At 37.9% G+C, this 19,946-nt stretch overlaps 1 protein-coding gene and 2 long non-coding RNA genes across 3 annotated transcripts in view; 2 read left to right on the forward strand and 1 right to left on the reverse strand.

Annotated features, from left to right (window-relative positions):
- LOC113076213 (zinc finger protein 271-like) overlaps positions 1-19,946 on the reverse strand; it is a 197,861-nt gene that overhangs the window by 110,632 nt on the left and 67,283 nt on the right. The window lies entirely within an intron of this gene.
- On the forward strand, positions 7,813-8,463 carry LOC113076220 (uncharacterized). The gene is made up of 2 exons (XR_003281142.1): positions 7,813-7,981; positions 8,372-8,463. It is a non-coding gene; the product is annotated as an uncharacterized LOC113076220 (long non-coding RNA).
- On the forward strand, positions 9,045-11,923 carry LOC113076219 (uncharacterized). Its single transcript, XR_003281141.1, has 4 exons — positions 9,045-9,237; positions 9,597-9,780; positions 10,130-10,248; positions 11,812-11,923. It is a non-coding gene; the product is annotated as an uncharacterized LOC113076219 (long non-coding RNA).

The following is a 19,946-nucleotide window of genomic DNA, read 5'->3' on the forward strand; positions in this document are numbered from 1 at the left end:
TCTTCTTCTGCCTTCAGTCCTCCTTCGGTGATCCCACTTTCACTTCCTGTGATCAGAGTTCGTTCAGTTAAGTCAATATTAGGCCATACTCGCTTTCACTCTGATATTCCCCGTCTGGTTCGGAGCATTCTGTGAATAAAACTAGCAAACTGACCATCCTGTCTGCCTCCTGTCTCATCCGTGACAGGTGGATAGTTGGGTCACAACATGACAATTCCAAAAACACCAAACAGTACATATATAACTGATAGAAACACAAAGTTACATTCAAATGCAGAATTACACACATTTAAAGATTAACACACGATAAAATTGTGGATACTCCAATTTTTGATTATGGAAAACATCTAATGTACAAAAAAACAATACTTAATACATTTAGAATACATAAAAAAAGTAATAGTTTAGAATGCATTGAGAGAAGATGCCAGTGACTTGGCTTCTTCCTGTCCTGTTTATCAGTGGGGTCATAAAGTTTTATGACCTGGTCAGGAGTGGGGTTACAGAAACATGACTCTATTTGAGAACCTTAAAATGAGGAGAAACATTTCCAATTTATAAGCTAGTAAAATTATAATCCTCGCATAACAAGGATTAACCATTGTACGCACAAACATATTCAAAATACTTATTATTATTAAAATGACGAAGGTAAGGAACTTTAAGAAAGGTTTCTTTTTGTGTGTGGAATGTGTGGGGTTTCATGTCTCCTTTGATGCTTGCACGGGTATCGTAAATAATTTAAGTCCAGCCAGGCTTGTGCCAGGCCAGGCATTTAGTGTAAAAAGGTTTCATTTTATATGCCTGAATTTAACCCATGAATTGATGACCTGCATATCTGTTACACCAAATATCACGAGACAAAGCATCGGGCTTGGTGTTTTTGGAGCCCATGTGGTAGGAGATGGATAAATCAAAACAGACGGAAAAAAGAGCCCACCAAGCCTGCCTAGAGTTCAAGTCTTTAGCGGTTCTAATGTACTCTAGGTTATTGTGATCAGTCTTAGATGATAAAAGGTACCCCTGTCCCCTCTAACCAATGATGCGACCCCTCTAACCAATGATTCCAAGGCCAACTTAACTGCCAATAGTTCTCTGTTAGCAATATCGTAGTTGTGTTTGGTGGTAGCCAAACACTGTGAAAAATAAGTGCAAGTGCATGAAACATTTCTCCACCTTGACAAAAAGCCCATTCTCTTGCAGCCTCTGAAGCACTCGTCTGACATGCTGAATATCTTCCTGGAGAGACTGAGAAAAAAAAAATCAATATGTCATCCAGGTAAACATATATTAAGTGATCAACCATGTCTCTCAGTACATCATTGATGAGTGCTTGGAAGACTGCGGGAGCATTGAACAGCCCGAACAGTATGTCCAAATATTCAAATTGGGGGGGGGGTATTAAAAGTGGTCTTCCATTCATCCCCCTCCCTGATGCGAACCAAATATGGCGGTCCAACTTTGTAAAAAAGGAAGCTCCCTGCAACAGCTCAAAAACTGAAGACATCACCGGCAAAGGATATGCATTCTTTGCCATGATGTTTTTCATTCCCCGATAGTCAATGCAAGGTCGCAGGGAACCATCCTTGTCACCCACAAAGAAAATCTCATCGCCCGCAGGAGATGAGGAAGGGCGGATGATCTTGGGTGCCAAAGAATCAGAAATATATTTTTCCATGGCCTCCCTTTACAGAACAAAAAGCAAGTATAATCTGCCCTTAGGCGGAGACATACTTGGCAATACGTTTATGGCACGTTCATAGGGACAATGACGAGGCAGAGATGCAGCTCGAGACTTACTGAACACTTACTGAAGAAGCATGTTAGACAGGTCCATGGATTCCTCCTGAAACACAGAACACAATACGTAAGAACAGGCAGACACCAAACAAGACGCAAAAACAGGCAGACACCAAACAAGACGCATGACAAAAACTGCTCCAAGCACAAAACAGTTTTCTGTTGCCAGTCTATGTGGCGATTGTGAAGTGACAACCAGGGATTACCCAACACCACAGGAGCCAGAGGGAATTGATTAACAGTAATCTAATCTCCTCCGTATGGTTACTGGAGGTGATGAGTTTGATGGGTACTCTCTGGGCTACTGATGGCATAACCTGGTGCTTGGACGGAGATAGGCTGAGGTAGCAAGACCACCGGAGTAAGTAACTGAGCCACCAGTGAAGCGTCAGTAAAACTGCCCTCCACTCCTGAGTCCACTATAGCCTGGCAGACATGGAAAGCGTTGGCCCACTGTAGTCTGACCAGAAGGAGAGTAGCTGTAGAAGGAGACTCCACCTGTCAATAACTTCACGTCTACTGAAGGGTTCTGGCTTTTACCTAACAGCTTGTAACAAAATGCCGGCTTGCTCCACATTATAAACATAGGCCATTGGTCCATCGACGATCCCTACCCTCTCTGGTGAGCCGATATCTGCCCACCTGCATGGGTTCAAGATCTGAAATGAGACTGAGCGTGTCACTGGCGAACTCCCCCTCTGGGTAAGAACATGCACGTCTTTGTTGATCACAGCATTTCAGACGGCTGTCCACTCTAATCACCAACTCATTCAGTCTATCCAGAGTTGTGGGCAAATCCAACCTGACGATCTCCCATTGGACACGGTCAGCAAACCAAAGGAAGTTGTTCCACTGTGCCTCCTCGTTCCATTTTGTCTCTGCTGCTAGGGTGCGGAACTCAATGCAATAGTCAGTAACTGAACGATTACCCTGTTGCAGATCCATTAGTTTCCGGGCCGCTTCGTAATTTTTTTGTTATTTTGGTTCTATTATACACAGCATAGTGATTGACAACTGCGTTTATGTTAATTCCATGGTGTAATTCAGCACATATCCAGCACATATCAAAATTCGTATCCTGCCACTCATGGTTCTCGTGTGTTGAGAAAACAATGATATTGAAAGTGTTATGCATGGGCATACTTTACTTCCTGAACAAGTGTCTGTGTTGCATGCACATTCACGCGAACCGTGCCACAGTTCGGGAGCAACCGAACTCAGACCACCTTCTCCAGGTAGTCTCGGGTTCAGTACCCCAGTGCGCACCAAGGTCCGATGACATTTTTCAAATTAGCGATTTTTAATGCAAACCGTGCCCCGTTCCGCACTAACCTGCCAGTGTGAAAGCCCCCTTAATCACAAAACCTCAGCATAAATGTGGCTTACCAGCATACTGAGGAGGTGGATGATGAGGCTCGATGTGATGATCCAGTCACCCCGCGGAAGAGGAAACAGACAGCAGGGTAGGCACAGTGGGCGCTCCATTGATGTCAGATCTTAAACATTGGAGCTGGGCAGTAACCTCTGACACCTGTGCCACCAAGGCTTGCACCGCATGACCCGCAGCCATCATCCTGTTGATCCATACGAGCATTGTTATTAGCAATCATGTTTCTCCACTCACCACTTAGTGAATCCATCCTGATCAGATTATTATATCAGGACAGGTAACTCGAGATTCAATTGCAAGTGAATAATTCCTTTAATTAGGACAAAACTCTCAGAGATAATGTACAATGTGATTGGTCAGGAAAGTCTTGGTGCAGCTGGTCCTTGGCAGCACAGGGACTACAATGGGCAGATCTCCGAATGCAATCCAATGAGGAACACATGGACAGATAAACATCTACTAGGAACAGAGGCAGGAACTCCAAGATGAAATAAACATCCACTCCAAACCCTAGCGACTGGAACCCAGGAGACGAAAAGCAGAGAACTGCAAGGAACACAGCATGAGCCAACAGAACAATCTGACAATGAACGAACAAACACAGAGGCATAAAATAGCAGTGCTGACGAGCCGCAGCTGGGGCTGATCACTAATCAGCACTTGCGAGTTGCCCAGCAACACACGTGACAGCAAGGCTCACACACACAAAACAACAGAACAGGATTTCACAGACCTGCGAACTGTGACACATCATGCATTCAAAGGAGCTCTCAATGCAACTCGAACAAATCAATCAGAGATAGCAGGCACTTTAGGAGTGGCCACATCAAAAGAACAGACGTTAAAAATTTTAGATAAAAAACTTAACCATTTTCATTCTAGGATCATAGAGGCGTATAATTTTTTAAAATTTGACAATTTTAGACTTTATTCAAGCATGTGTATGGTTCACAAAATTTTAAACGGTCTGGCTCCTTCTGTATTACGTGACTTTATTCATCCTCGCTGTGAAACGTTTGTGAGATCAACCAGACTATCGCATATGAGTAATTGTGTAGTTCCCTTTCGTCGTTCTGCATTTGGACTATCATCTTTTACAGTGAAAGCCACTAATCAGTGGAATGCCCTACCAGAGGACATAAAAGGGTGTAAAACTGATGGTCTTTTTAAATTTAAGTTAAAATCTTTTTTAAAATCAAACCAACTATGTAACCACTAAGACTGTTGTAGATAAATTGACTGACTGATTTAGTTGTTTTACAGCCATTTATGGCCTTGACAGTATGTGTGTATCTATCTATTGTATTTTAACGTATAGGTATTTTTTGTGTTTTGTAAGTGTTGACCTGCCCGGGGACTACGGACGAAAATTAGCCTTTGGCTTAATCCGGTTCAATGCATGAAATGTGAATTTTATGTTAAAAATTGTGCATGGTCCCATTATAAATAAATAAATGAATGAATGAATGAAAAAAGTTTGGTACATTCTAATAACAGTGGTAAATGATCACATGATCCTTTCCATTGTAAAGAAAAACCATTCACAACATCCATCCAAGTGAAAGACACTCTCCAGTAGTAGACGTGCCATTGTCAAAAGGCTTCCAGTAATCCCAGTAAATTTCTTTAAACTACCAGAACAACTTCACCAGTAAATACACAAATGTGCTATTCACACAAGAAATGGCGCTACAACTTTTTACCAGCAAGACACCATTCACACATCAGTTCCAAAATTAGTGTTGTCACGGTACCAAAATTTCAGTATTCAGTACCAATACCAGTGAAAATCCACGATTCTCGGTACCAATTTCGGTACCAAAGCAAAAACCAAAAATATGCTAATAAAAAAAACCTGCACTTTTTATAACTAAAAATAAAACCAATGCCATTCTTTATACTTATTTACAAATGTGTTTAAAGTTTTTCTACAAGTAATATAATTATTAGGGGTGTAACGATATCACAAACCGAACCGAAAGATCGCGATACACAACCCACGATACGAATCGTGGAACTCTCGTGGCGTACCGCGGTACTCTCACGCCTCATGCTGCCCATTGTTGAGGTTAATGTCACTTATCTCTTACTAACTAATCTATTAGTTTAATAAATTTTATTTCCATAAATTTTACTACATTGTATTGGTAACGACTAAAGAGCTTTTTAAACGCTGTTCTAAATATTATATTCCAAAGTTACTGTTTTCCAAGTGCATTTCATGTCACGTGACTTGGGAGTGAGCGTCACACTCGGTTACTACTGCATACCCAGGATGGCTGCTCCGCCATGAGATTGCAGATGGCTGCACATGTGCAATTTTGTTTTTGAAGCCTACTGACCAGGTGCACCTGTCCACGCGGTCGTCTGCTAGAGCCACTGCACACACTCTCCAATGACGATTTTTACATCACGCCTACCTAGCGGTCCATAGCGGACTCGCGGACGCAGAAAGTTTGACAGAGGGTTTAAGATGCAGGCTTGCATGACCTGACGCGCAACATTTCAGAAAATGTGCGCTTACAAATGTAGCCTATTTTGACCCAAATATGGAAAGCACTTTTGAATTTAATAATATGAAGTTCTCTCTTGATTTTTACATAGTGTATGGTGTTTCCATTTATCTGAACTTCTTCAAGTGAGTTGCAGGGCAAAAAAAAAAAAAATCCAGCACTTCTCCTTCAATACTGATACTGCGACTATTGACAGTTTGTACATGTTCATTCGCTGGCATTTTTTGAATTTCTTTTTTTTTCTCCCGTAAAAAACAAATTTGTCCATTCTGATGCGCAAATTTGATGCGCAAATACTGTGCGTTTCAGTATTGATGAAAAAAAAAATCATAATTAACAATATGTCAAAGTGCTCACGCCGAATGTCTGGTGAACGACTTCTGTTTCCATTATGTGCGGGAGGCACCAGCACGATCAGCTGAAACAAATAGTACTTAATTTTTGGTCACACATAAGGCATAATTCAAAAATGCTGGTAGTTTGAAAAATCAAGAATAATAACAGAGTTAATACTAATTATTGCTAAATGCTAGACCGTTCCCATTTTGCTCTGCATATGGAACCTGAAAATTTTTTGAAACCAAGAATGAATCGAAATGAAAATGAAATTAAAACCTTTAGCTTATATATATATATATATATATATATATATATATATATATATATATATATATATATATATATATATATAGGCCTTAATATTATTTACTGTTTAATAAAAATAGCATGCATATGATCCTTTGTGTTAAGGTCTTCTTTAAATTTTTGTTTAGTAGACTGTAGTCTAAGACTTTCCTACATTTTAAAAATTAACAAATTGTAAAAAAAAAAACAGTTTTTTTTTAAATGTTACAATGTTATATCATAATGTTATTGTTGTTTTACTTCCTTCTTTTATCTCATTTTACAGTTACATTCATTTCGCAATCCGTCCCTTTGCGCCACCTGGCGGTAGTTTCGCGAATGATTTTAACACGCGACTGAATTACAGTTACCACCGCAGTACTGCCGCGGCGGTAAGCCCCAGAAAGGCTGGCCACCTACTGTAAGTCTATTTGGATAAAAGCATCTGCTAAATGAATAAGTGTAAATATTAGTATAACCTGTGGTATAGATGAGTGGCAATCAACTTTTTGTGATTCCATTCCATTCTTTTAGAAACCATGCACACGAAGCATATGTACTTTTGGAACTCAGTGAAGAGTCAGTAGTACAGTTGTATTATAATATAATGGAGAAGGGTCTGGCTGCAGACTTGCACTCTCAGACACTTGCACTTCTTTTTTTATTGAATATTTTATTCTACTTATTGGTTACTTCTTGTTTGAATCACTCAACATTTGTTTTTCTCTTGTGTAGGTATGGTTGACTGGAAGTCTGTCAGTCCAGATGTGAGGAAGACATACAGAGTGGAGCTGGAGCTCAGCAGATGTGTGATGGCTGTAGATACTGCTAGGAAAGAAGGACATCTTCACAGCTTTCTATTCAGACAAAGAGTTTGCTGGATTCTGTTCTATGGACTGCTACTACAGAATGAATGAATGAATGAATGAATGAGTGGTTTAATTACCCAGATAGCAAGCAGACGTTGATTCAACGTTGATTTTTGGTTGTAAAGGTCAGTATCGGTCGTCGATCAAATTTCGATGTTGAATCAACGTTCACTATTTGGTCGGAACATCAGAACGTTATTTAGTGGAAAATAAAGCATCGATTCAACGTCGAAATCACGTTGACTCATCAACCGACACAGCACTCTCACAGAAAGAAAAAGAGTAACTAAATGTATTTGTATTCATTATTTTATATAGCCTCGTGGGTTGTCCGTCTGCCACTGAATATGCTAAGTTACTTAAAGTCTGAAGTGGAAATTTTAGTGCCAGCGTTAGAGGTTCAAGTCAACTATTTGGTCTCACATTATACACACACACAAGCCGATTTTGTAATGAGGTAATCGGGGGTTGAGTGTTTCTGTAAATTCTGCGTGTTTTAAGGAGTGCGCGCTGAACATTGGAGCGCGTTCATTCAGATTCAAACACTGGAGCGGAGGGAGTTGCCATGGAAACGGGCGATCGACAACACTGGCGAGCTGCACGCTCAGTGTCTCGCTGCTGTTTTCACTGATTTCGGTAAGTTTAGTGAATTAAAATTGCATAAATATCATATGCCACTGTTCCTGACATCTCTTTTGCTTGTATTTGACCAGCATCTGTTGAATTTACTTCATAGAAATGGTTTTCGAACAAGTCCGTGAGCATCTTAACCGTTATCAGAGGAGGTAACTTATGCTAACTCCATAGACTGAGCTTTTATGTAGAGTTTGGGATTTTAATAACACATTTATGTGTAGATGATAGGCATTGACAGTTCTGTAAAATATTTTCTGGTCATTTTTCAATGGATGATTGAAAATAGGCTTTTTTATTTAACCTAAATATACACTAACGTTACCGTTAATCAGCGACGTCATTACATCAGCGTCACAGTTCAAACGCATTTTGATCTCGTTTAATGATTGACAAATATTGATAAAAACTGTTCAGGATATTTATTAAATACATATTCTTTCTCTTTTCTACATTTCTAGTAACTTGGTTTCTTGTGATAAAACTGTCATTGTATACTGAATATTGTTGGCTCTGTGACAGATTGCTTGTTATATTTCTAGATTCTTCTAGTGTTTGATGATCTTCTGCATCCCATGATGAGCAAACCTGTCCAACAACATCTCCAAGGCACACAGATCCATATGACTAGCAGGTTTACCCCAAACATACACTAATACTATCCTTCCCAATTTCTGAAATAATATTACAATTTAAAATAGCAGTTTTTGGTGAAATGTAATATATTTCTGTGCTGTGCAGCTGTATTTTCAGCATCATTCCTCCAGTCTTCAGAAATCATTCTAATATGATGATTTACTGCTTAAGAAACATTTCTGATTATTAACAATGTTGAAAACAGTTGTGCTGCTCAATATATGAATATATATATGTAGAGAGAGAGAGAGAGAGAGAATTCTTTGCTAAATAGAAAATTCTTCTTGACACTAACTTTTGATTAATTTAATGTGCCCTTGCTGAATAAAAATATGAATTTATTTTTAAAAATGTAGTCTACATTACCATTTAGAAGTCTGGGGTCTATATAACAATCAAGCTTTAAAATAAATAAATAAACTCTATGCTGTTATAAACGGTTTACACAAAAATATAAAACAGCGCTGTTTTTTTTTTACATTCATATTTATCAGAAGTGTTTCTTTGGCAAAGAGCAGCATATTATAATGATTTCTGGAGGTTCATATGACGCTAAAGACTGAAGTAATGATGCTGAAAAATCAGCTTTGATCGTAGCAATCAACTGACCCTTCGCAAAACAACCGTCCCTCCTTAAATACTGTTGCTATGTCTGACACGCCATGCTGCTCACACAGTACACACCTTGTTCTCACACAGCAAAAAATACATCGTGGACCAAAGAGGAAACTGACAACACACTGACAGAGGAATACAGAGAAGGTCACTTCTGGTATGAAACAAGTTTTCAGTTTTTAAATTTGGTCCCTTTTTTTTTTTTTTAGAAATTCAAACAATAAATAGTGTTTTGTGCTGATTTAATGTGTTACAGATCGCTGTAGTGGCTCAGTTCAAGCAGCACACATGAACCCGATTGATTCATATTTAATTGAAGCACAAAATAAAAGATGTCACACAGCTTTATACAACATTTTTCAAGTTTTAAGTCCACTGAAGTTAATCTACTCTCCTGTCTACTGTATTTTCTGCACCATATGGCACACCGGATTATAAGGCACAGTCTCAAAACAGTGAGTTTAGTTGAACTTTATTCTACTATTTAACAATACACTCACATTATGTTTTAATCAGTCTTCTCCCACAGATCCATCAGAGTCCTCATCTTCTGTGTCTGAATTGAACAGCTGGGCAACAGCTTTTGAACAGCTTTCTTCATCAAACATGCAGGGTTCCCTCTCATCGTGGTTGATCGCTGCCAGCGTACGTAGTGTACGTATTACGTCCCTGTGTCAGCGGGAAATGGTCCAACAGTCAGGTAAAGGGAGTGCTTACCAAAGTCGCACAACAAAATTTTTACAGATTTTGGAACTCAGTGTACACATAAGGCGCACCTGATTATCAGGTGCATGACCGATTTTTGAGAAAAAGAAAGGCTCTTAGATGCACATTATATATATTGTCAGGCAAGATAGCAGTATTGGCGTTATGATAGGTCAGATCACCTGTCAATCAAGCTCACTGTGAACATTCAATGACATTTTAACATGTATTCACAAAGAAAACATCTCATGTTTCACTTCTGTTAAATGTGATGAAATAAATATTTAGTTTGAAATATGAACAGCTATGCTAATCTTTCTCCTTTTGTTTTCCTGTTTCTCCAGCCTTGCGTGTGGAGACTTCAGAAGATGCCAGACCTCACAAAGATTTCAGATGATGGAAACTATAGATGAACATGCAAAGCTGCTAAATAATCCTTATATTGTAATCATTGCCCTAAAAGGTAAGTTTTCAGGGTGATTTAAGGTGTGCTTCTACATTTTCTGCTTGTACTCCTATGTATTTATGATACAAATGTAAATGACTGTAAATGAACATAAAAAGCTGTTGCACGCCTTTCTCATAAGCACTCGCCTGTTAGCAATGCTAATTTTATTTAACAATGTTATTACTGAGATCATTAAAAAAGTAATTGTGATGAATGGGGTGGGGCCGAGAGCCTTGGGAATGGAGCGAGGCCGGTGGAGTGATTGGGAAATGAGTAGGGATGGGTATCGAAAACCGGCTCCATTTTAGAACCGGTTCCAAATTTCTAAGAACCGAGTATTCGATAAGACGCGTGCATTCCGATTCTGCTTAACGATTCCAGCGTTCGAATTCCAATTTGATTAAAAACGATTAAGTGCAGGAACGGAAATAATTTGCGCCCTGTTTGTGTATAGCGTGCATGAAGCGCAAGCATGTGTGTGCACAGAGAGCAGCGGTTCCACTACTGGTTCCCGGTTTGTGTCCGTTCTTGGACTGTTCCGTGTATTTCCACTGTAGAAAAGGTTGTTCAGAGTCGAAACTGACTTCTTTCATATTTGTCGACCAATATACAGAAAACTACATCAGTATATCACCATAAACACAACCGTTTTTGTCTTACGTGAACGTAAACCGATGAACAGATGAGAAAGAAAACACACATGTACAGTGTTTTTGCTTAAAGAGACAGCCTAATAATGGTGTTGCCTGTCATTAATGTTAATCAAAGAACAAAAGAAAAACATTCACTGATCTTGACTGAATATATTTAATAACTTTAATTGATTAATCTTTATTTTATTTATAAAAATAAGACAATGAGGTGTTTTTTAATTTTTAATTACAGTGTCTGTACCCGGAATTTTGTTTAGTTGTATTTATTTATGATATTGCATATTAATTTGTTTGTTCATATCTTATTACTGACTGTTTACTTGACTTTAACACTTTAATATTTGAAATGTATAATAATCTAGTTGTTTTTGCTATGGTATTTTTTTTAACGCACAGGCAAAATTCCTCTTGCAGTTTTTTGTAGGCTGCTGATTTTTGCTCATGTTATTCAGCTGCAACAGAATACATTGTAAAAAATAGAATACATGTTTGACATATAAATGTTTGACTTGGATTTTTTATCTTATTGGAATCTAAACTAGGAATCGATAAGAATCGGAATCATTAAGCAGAATCGGAATCGAAATCGATAAAATTCAAATGATACCCAACCCTAGAAATGAGGGACACCTGCTCCACTCACCAGTCTCGAGTCCCACGGAGGAGATGGGAGGGATACAAAAGAGGAGCGACGACAGTGAAGGACGAGAGAGGACCAGGCCTGGACTTTATTTTGTGTTTGTGCATGACAGTCGTCTGCAAGGGGCTGGCACGATGTTTTGTCTTTATTTTATTATTAAAGCTATGTTTGATTGTCCGCCGGTTCCCGCTTCCCCCTTTCTGATGCCGTTACAGTAATATTGTCACTTTATTAAACGATCCTCTACGAAAATACAGTTTCATTGTGTTATCAATGTACTTTCAGGGAGGAACTCTCAGCAAATCTACTTCACAGCACATCAGTGAAAGCAGTTAACAGTTACAGACGTGTGTGTTGGATCAGGGTCAGATCTGAATTCTGCAGGTAGGTAGATCTCCAGGAACAGGATTGTACAGCCCTGTTATATTGGTAATGTATGATGCATTTTGTTTTTTTTTGCAGGTTTGTGATGACCGTTGAAGAGATCAGCACATCAGATGTTGGCCTGGACAGCTGTACCTACAGTACACCACACTGACTTCTTTGCATGGATAGCTGACTACTACTACTACTACTACTACTATTATGTTCTGTGAAGGTATTATTATAGGAAACCTGAGCACCTGTGACAGTGGAAATGTTGTAATGAATAGTCACACATTCATATTTGTAAATTGTAAGTCACAGATAATTTTTTTTAGTACTAACAATGTTTCTTTTTAACTAATTCTCTCCAGCAAACACAACACAACAGTTACACCATTTCATATTCTGAGGTGCACAAACCCTATTCTACAAATAAGAGAACAACAGTATAGACCCTTTGCACGTGACGTCACCCTCTACTCGCACGAATTGTGAATGCCATGACGGACGGCAGAAGAGCTTTGCTGTAGGACGGACCGCAAGCCAAACGAGTACGAGTTCGTGTTCGTTCGTGTAATAAAATTTTTTTTTTTATGTTTTTTTACTACAGTTTGATAATGGTCAAACTGTGTATTTACAATGTTAAAGTAGCTGACAACAATAAATATTCTTATTAGGAATAAAACTGCATCGTTTTTTAACTGTGCAGAGCAGTAACGTTAGCTGAATAGTTAGGCCTACTACGCTACTGTAATTTTAATATTGGTCATTGTGGTGGTACTTGAACAGCCAAATATTTTCTGAGGTGGTACTTGGTATAAAACGTTATAGATCAACTGCATTAGAAAGTTCCATTGGCACACCCAATGAACAACGGTAACTTAAGTGGGTAGCCACGAACGAGCAGGTCCTCTAAAAACAGGTTACGTTACGTTACAAAGAACTGGTAAGCATCCAGACTTTTAAAAGCTTTGATATCAACACCAACCCCATTTACCACATAGTGGTACAGATTGTGTGGAATGAAGTCGGGTAGATTTGGCGATTTAATGAGGTCCGTGAAAACGGAGGAAAAAGGTAAGGATCAGTATCCAATCCCACGATCTCCTAATTCTCCAAATACCGTTCTTTGTGAGCACCTACCAGATGCCCTACCTCGACCAATAACGGCACAACAGCTTGTTCAATAGAAGAAGCCATAAAGTTTAATGTTATTTATTTTAAACTGATTGAAACTTCCACTACTATTTATATATATATATTAGAGCCCGACCGATATGGATTTTTGGGGGCCGATGCCGATATTAACTCGAAAAGAGCCGATTTATAAGCCGATATTTTGATTTTGAAAATAAACTGGATATTAGACCCATTTCCTATAAGCTGCACTTACATAACATTCAATGGCAAAATATCTGCCTGTTCTATGTATGTGGGCTGTATAAACCATTTTCCAGAAGGGATTTATGTAAAAAAAAGCCTTAGATTACGGTCTCAATCACTAAACAATTGCACATCAAAAGTATATATTTTTTAACGATCAAAAAACAGTCTGATTTTAAACATTTAACACTTTTACTTTCTTCCAGTTGAAGCTGATTTTAACAGTCTGTGTGTGTACTGTAAATAAATTATAATACTAAAGTTAAAGTTAAAGTATTTGCAGAAGTAGTCCCACACTTTTGCTGCTACATCATTCACCTTTTTCAGCCATCTGTAGGGCAGAAAGAGACAGGGAAAGAATAAGCATGTGTATTAATAATATCACCATGTATCATTACTCATGTCATCATTAGAATTATAATAATAATAAACAGGGATCTCCTACATAGGCAAAAATGAGAAATATATATATATTTTTTTATTTGTCAAGCAATAGGTATTAACCTCCTTATATTTAACAATATTATTTCAACATTTTCCTGTTATGTCTGTAAAGCTGCTTTGAAACAATATGTAAGAAAAAAAAAGAAAAGAAAAAAGCGCTTGTTCAGCTCACATTTATTTACATGTCCCCTCTGATTTAATCATTTCTGACTCACCTACTGTAGTTACTGTAACTACACTATATTTGCTCTCACAGACACATTCACAACGGACCCGTATATCTTCTCCTCTTCTCTTTGTGCAGTCTGAATCAAAATGGTTAACGTTAGTGCCATGAACACACCGCTGTCAATTTTGAGAAGAACCACCTTCAAACAAGTTAATAGCAAGCATTTAAGGGGCCTGCTAAAAAGGAAGCTATATTAGCGTTAGAGTAACGTAACCAGCCTGAATTCACCAAATTGTTCCCTGGGCCTGAGGGTAGCCTCTTCTTCCTTGAATCTCTCTTAATTCTCATCAGCAGGACTAGCGCTATCGCTCGCTTCTTACAACGGGACAGATACATGTTTGCTGCTGACCGAAAAGAGGAACAACAGACTATGAAAGAGCTCCCGCTAAAAGTTTTTAAAACTCCGCCTACGCCATAGCGCAGAGCAGGGCAAATCGCGTTGTATCTGAAGGGCAACGCTAAACCCAGCGGCCAAGCGCTGTGCATACCGCGTCCTGTGTGAAAGGCCCATTACGCGGTCATTATGTGGGAAACACACCGCAATAGAATAAGCACTAAACGCTAACTTTATAGTTCGACCTCTTATTAACGTTCGCGCTCTTCCACTGATAAACATGGTATTAGCTTTGTGGCTAATCTAATATAGCAATGCATTAGCGGCTGTAAGTGATGTTACAGAATATTTAGAAGTGATAATGATAGGACCGTTAACTAGAACTACCACACCGTTTTTATATACAGTGTATGAACTAAATCTACAATCATTTCACATGACGAACAACAGACTCACCTGGGTGGCTTGGCTGATCGCTTTCTTCTTTGTGGATTTCTGGCGCTGTTGCAACTCTGGAGCTGCAGACCGCCCTCTGGTGGGCAAACTATGCAACACTCATAACATGAGTGAAGAATATGAGACTGTTTCTCATGTTTCATCGGCCGTTATAAACGCCGATGCCGATTTAAATGCAATTAGCTCATATCGGCCGATAATATCGGCCGGCCGATATATCGGTCGGGCTCTAATATATATATATATATATATATATTTGTGTATATGTAGGCTGCATTTTTATGGGTTACAAATACACACACACACACACACACACACACACACACACACACACAGTGCTACTCTAAAAAAGTTAAGTTACTCTTAAAAAGTAATTAACAGAATCAAATAAGATCCTACAGGACAAAGTGAAATTCCATTAAAATGAATCAGAATGTCCAATAGGATTCTAAGAATCCAGTAAGATCCAATAGGACAAAGTGAAATTACATTAAAATCAATCAGAATGTCCAATAGGATTTTAAGAATCCAGTAGGATCCAATAGGACAAAGTTATATTCCATTAAAATCAATTAGAACGTCCAATAGGATTTTAAGAATCCAGTAGGATCCAATAGGACAAAGTGAAATTCCATTAAAATCAATCAGAATGTCCAATAGGATTTTAAGAATCCAGTAGGATCCAATAGGACAAAGTGAAATTCCAATAGGATTTTTTGACAAGCGAAACAACTTTTTCCTCTATTTTCACAGGTATTCGCATATTTCAGCCATCCGTCACTGTCTGAAACTTAATAAAACTATTAATCTGTCGTCTCAGATACCTTAACACGATTATGCGAGTCACGTAACGTAGGTTGGCCGTTTGAGGTAAACAGTTCATCATTTAACGTAAATAATGTTGGCCTGTAGACGTTTAACAGTATTGTAGCCACAAAAAAGTTATAATTCTGCCAATTGAAAATAATTATTAATGAAAAAATTAAATAAACTTACCTTAAAACAGTTGAAAGCCGTGGCTTTGCCCCGTTGTTCTTCCAAAATGACAGTTGGGGAGCGATTTAAACATCTTTAAGGCGCGTTAAATAACCCAGCGCTGGCCTGAAACAACCCAGCGACGCAACCCAGCATGTTTAACCCAACTCCTGGTGAATTGAAACTACCCAATAGTGTTTAAAAAGAAATAAAATAACCCAACAAAATGACCCAACAGACTCAACCCAGCATTTTGGGTTAAAAAATAACCCAGCCGTTTTTAGAGTGCAATTGTGGTCTACACAATCAAACCTGAACTAATAAGGTCACATCCCTGATATTAAAAACAACTCTAGTTTTGATTGCAAATGAAAACTGATTGATCTACTATGTACCTCTGTCTTCTTTATAAATCATCATCTCACTCATATGTCTTTTATTTTGTGTAACACAAAAGCAAAGACTGACAGCCTCAGTCACCATTATTTTTTTATATGTGTAGATATATAATATTTTTAGAAAAGCAATGATAGTGAACTGTGACTGAGGCTGTCAGTTTGTAAGGTTCTGCCTTGCATCTTCTTTTGTGACCCACTGAAAATAAGTCAAAGACATTTGGTCTTTTTTTTATTTTTTATTCAGTGAATATAGCTTTTAATTTGTTACTTGACACAATTTATATTAGCACATAATATACTTTATACCTATTTGTGTGTGTATTTGTGTAAAAGCATTTTATTTGCAAGACTTAGATGGGTTGTGCTCTACACATGTATTTGTCACTGTGTATAAACTGTATTGTATAAATAATGAAGAAATTGTGACTGAATGTGATGTGTTTAATAAAGTTTAACTTATACAGGCTCATTTATTTAGTAGTAAGGAGTGAGATTTTTAAAACAAGCAGAAAATGTTAATAGTAAAGTAGTTTTACCCAAATGAAATAAACGTCGTTTCAACGTTAGGTAAGCAAACCAATTAGATCGATTTTATGTTGAAAACGTATTGATTCTCTGACGTCGTTTCAACTAACTGGAAATCGACGTCGATTCAACGTTAGGTAAGACAACCAATTGCGTCGATTTTCCGTTAGTTTTGAATGGCGCGCCTGACGTCGGATCAGCGTTAACCCGATGAGCAAAACGATGTTGGATCGACGTCGGAGATCAACGTCGTTTCGACGCCGCGAGAAACGTAGATTCTACGTTGATTCTATGTCAGTTTGCTATCTGGGTATCTATCTATCTATCTTTTTACTTGAATTGGTGACTGAAACTGAAAGCTAAATAAATGTTTTAGTGGACAAAGCTGTGTCTGTTTGCTTAATTGGTTAATGTGACTTAAAACAAGGTTACTAAACTCTTTTTTTATTTATTAGTTTTTATTAGTTTTACATTTTTACTAATTTTTCTTTATCAGGCAAAACCTGGTTTTCTAGTGTAACACTTTACAATAAAGTTTCACTTGTTGACTGATTTATTAACTAACATTAACTATGAGCAATACATTTGATACGGTATTTATGTTAGTTAATAAACCTACAGCTATACGTTGTTTGTTCTTGTTAGTTCACTAATGTTAACAAATAATGCTGACTTTAAATGACTTTAATTTAAGAACAGCAAGTGCGACAAACTGTGTTTAGAAACGTTTGTATTCTCAAAAATAATTGTAATCTGTTTTTGATTATTGATAAACTAAGACTTAAAAGTGCGGTGGTGGTGACGTCAGTAAGCCGTTTCTAAAGTACTTTCGAAAGTAATTTAAAATAATATTATTTACATCATTAACGCTGTTTTTACATTGGATGAATTTCAATTGGTTTTATAGGATTATGTGTTTAATTTATCGCTTTCTATTCATCGATAGGCGATTAAGAGTATGGCTCGCCTTTAGGCAGAACAGCCAGTTTTCGCGAAACCTTTTGCCACGCCCCCTACCTTTCTTTCCACCAATGAGAAACCTTTTGCCACGCCCATTGCTCCAGGCTGCAGTTACCCCTACTTGGGTCTTTTTTCCTCTCGTCGCTTCGCTCCAGTCCAGCGGGAGGCGCTAAACACACACGTTTGTTTGACAAACACAATTAAACCTCAGAGGAAGAAGTTCAGTTTCACCGCGCTCTCTGTTGTTGTTATGTCGGTGTGCTGCCTTAATACAAACTGTTAGACAAGTTTCTAAGAGAAAAATACAGTTTTTGAATAAGTTCAGTAAGTACCTGTAATATTCTCGTCCTCACAGTCGTGACTGAGTTTTGATGCGAGCAGGAATATCTGGAGGAGTTTATCATCTGAACTGAGATCTGCTGCTGTGAAGATGGAGTTTGTGAAAGAGGAGAGAGAAGAGAACACGAGTGAACCAGAAACCAGCACAATAAAACACGAGGAACCAGAAATAAAACACGAGGAACCAGAAATAAAACAAGAGGAACCAGAAACCTGGGCAATAAAACACGAGGAAACAGAAATAAAACACGAGGAACCAGAAACCAGCACAATAAAACACGAGGAACCAGAAATAAAACACGAGGAACAAGGAGGTTGGTGTTTATTCTTCATTCATTTTTAATGAATGTTTGTGGTACATTAGGCTTACAAAGCTTTTTTTTCTGGGTATTTTTGAGCCCTGGATAATTTTTTTTGTAGACATTTTTCTCTCTCTCTCTGTGTGTGTATATATATATCATAGAAACAGTTCAGTTCAGACGCTCTGTGTGTCGGTTTGCTTCACGCTGAATCACACATGCGCAGTATCATCAGCTCCTCTGTTCTTCTTATCTGGGTCGGCTTGGTGTTCATCTTCAGTTCTCTCTTCACAGCAGTTCAGTCAGTTTACTGCATTACTCCAGGATGTTGGTTTGTTTTAACTCAGAAGGAGTGTGAGCCACATTAAAAAAGGGAACAGCTTAAGTAATTTGTGGATTGATGCATATTAGAGATGCGAACCGTTTGAAAGGATTCAGTTCGATTTGGTGAACTGAATGATTCGTTCACGAACCGGATATCCAGACAGCTTTGTTTTGAACTCTCTCTCACAACAGACACGGAAGAGAAGACAATGCTGAATAAAGTCATCTTTTTTGCTATTTTTGGACCAAAATGTATTTTCGATGCTTCAAAAAATTCTAACCGACCCTCTGATGTCACATGGACTACTTTGATTATGTTTTTCTTACCTTTCTGGTAGGGCTGGGCGATATATATATAAAAAAAAGATATCTCGATATTGTCAATTTTTACGATATTCGATATATATCTCTATGTTTGCATTTGCATTTAAATAATAAAAAAACATGATTTTCTTTTGCCCATAAAAAACAAAAAAACAATTTAGATTAAACAGCTTATTTAAGCAGTTAAAAAAATCTAGACCAAGAGATCACTGCTTTTTATTAAATGAATAAATGTAGGCCTATATGTAACTGAAGCAGTGCAAATTAAGGACAGAAAGTGCATTCTGTCAACTTTTTAGTGAATGCAATTCACAATTTATACTATGCAACTGGGATAAGTATTTTATTTACAAATTTTTAACAAGTTTTTAAGCTAAGAACACAAGTCTGTCAACTGTCTGCGGTTTTAAGAGAAGCTCTGTGGCATGAAACTATGTTCCTACTGACATTAAAAACCCTCTTAGATGGGGAGCTAGTTGCTGAAGCACATAGCTATTTCTTATATATAAATATATAAATGAATACCAAAGACTTTTGCATTCTCTCTGTCTATATTATGGAAACTGCTAAACATATCAGTGAAATTCCCCAATAGTAATTCCAATTGGCCATAGCCTATGTTTCTGTATTCAAACTTCAGCGGTCGAGTAAGTGCATTTATTTTGGGATCACAAATGCAAACAATACAGTTGAGATTTCACGACAGAACACAGACCGGCTGAACGACGCTTTCATTAGATTGCTCAATTCCAGTTTGTTAGTGTTTTCAGATTATCGGCGGCGGCTCTTCCGCAATGAGGAGTGAGCACGTGCGCATTGTTGCCAGATATAAGCAAACACAGGACAGAAAATGTATCCTTGTAACAGTGGAGCTCTGATTCGGAGATTTAAACTCTCGTAGTAGAGGGGCGTAGAGCAGTCAGCAGTTACATGTTCCTTTTTGGACATTCGGCGCGTTCTTTTGAGAAAGTATGCTTGAATTTGAAATATTCGATATTCCCGATATATTAAAATTTTATATCATCGTCAAAATTATTCCGATACTATCGCTAATATTCGATATA

The sequence above is a fragment of the Carassius auratus genome, unplaced genomic scaffold, assembly GCF_003368295.1.
Source record: "Carassius auratus strain Wakin unplaced genomic scaffold, ASM336829v1 scaf_tig00019316, whole genome shotgun sequence".
Lineage (NCBI taxonomy): Eukaryota > Metazoa > Chordata > Actinopteri > Cypriniformes > Cyprinidae > Carassius > Carassius auratus.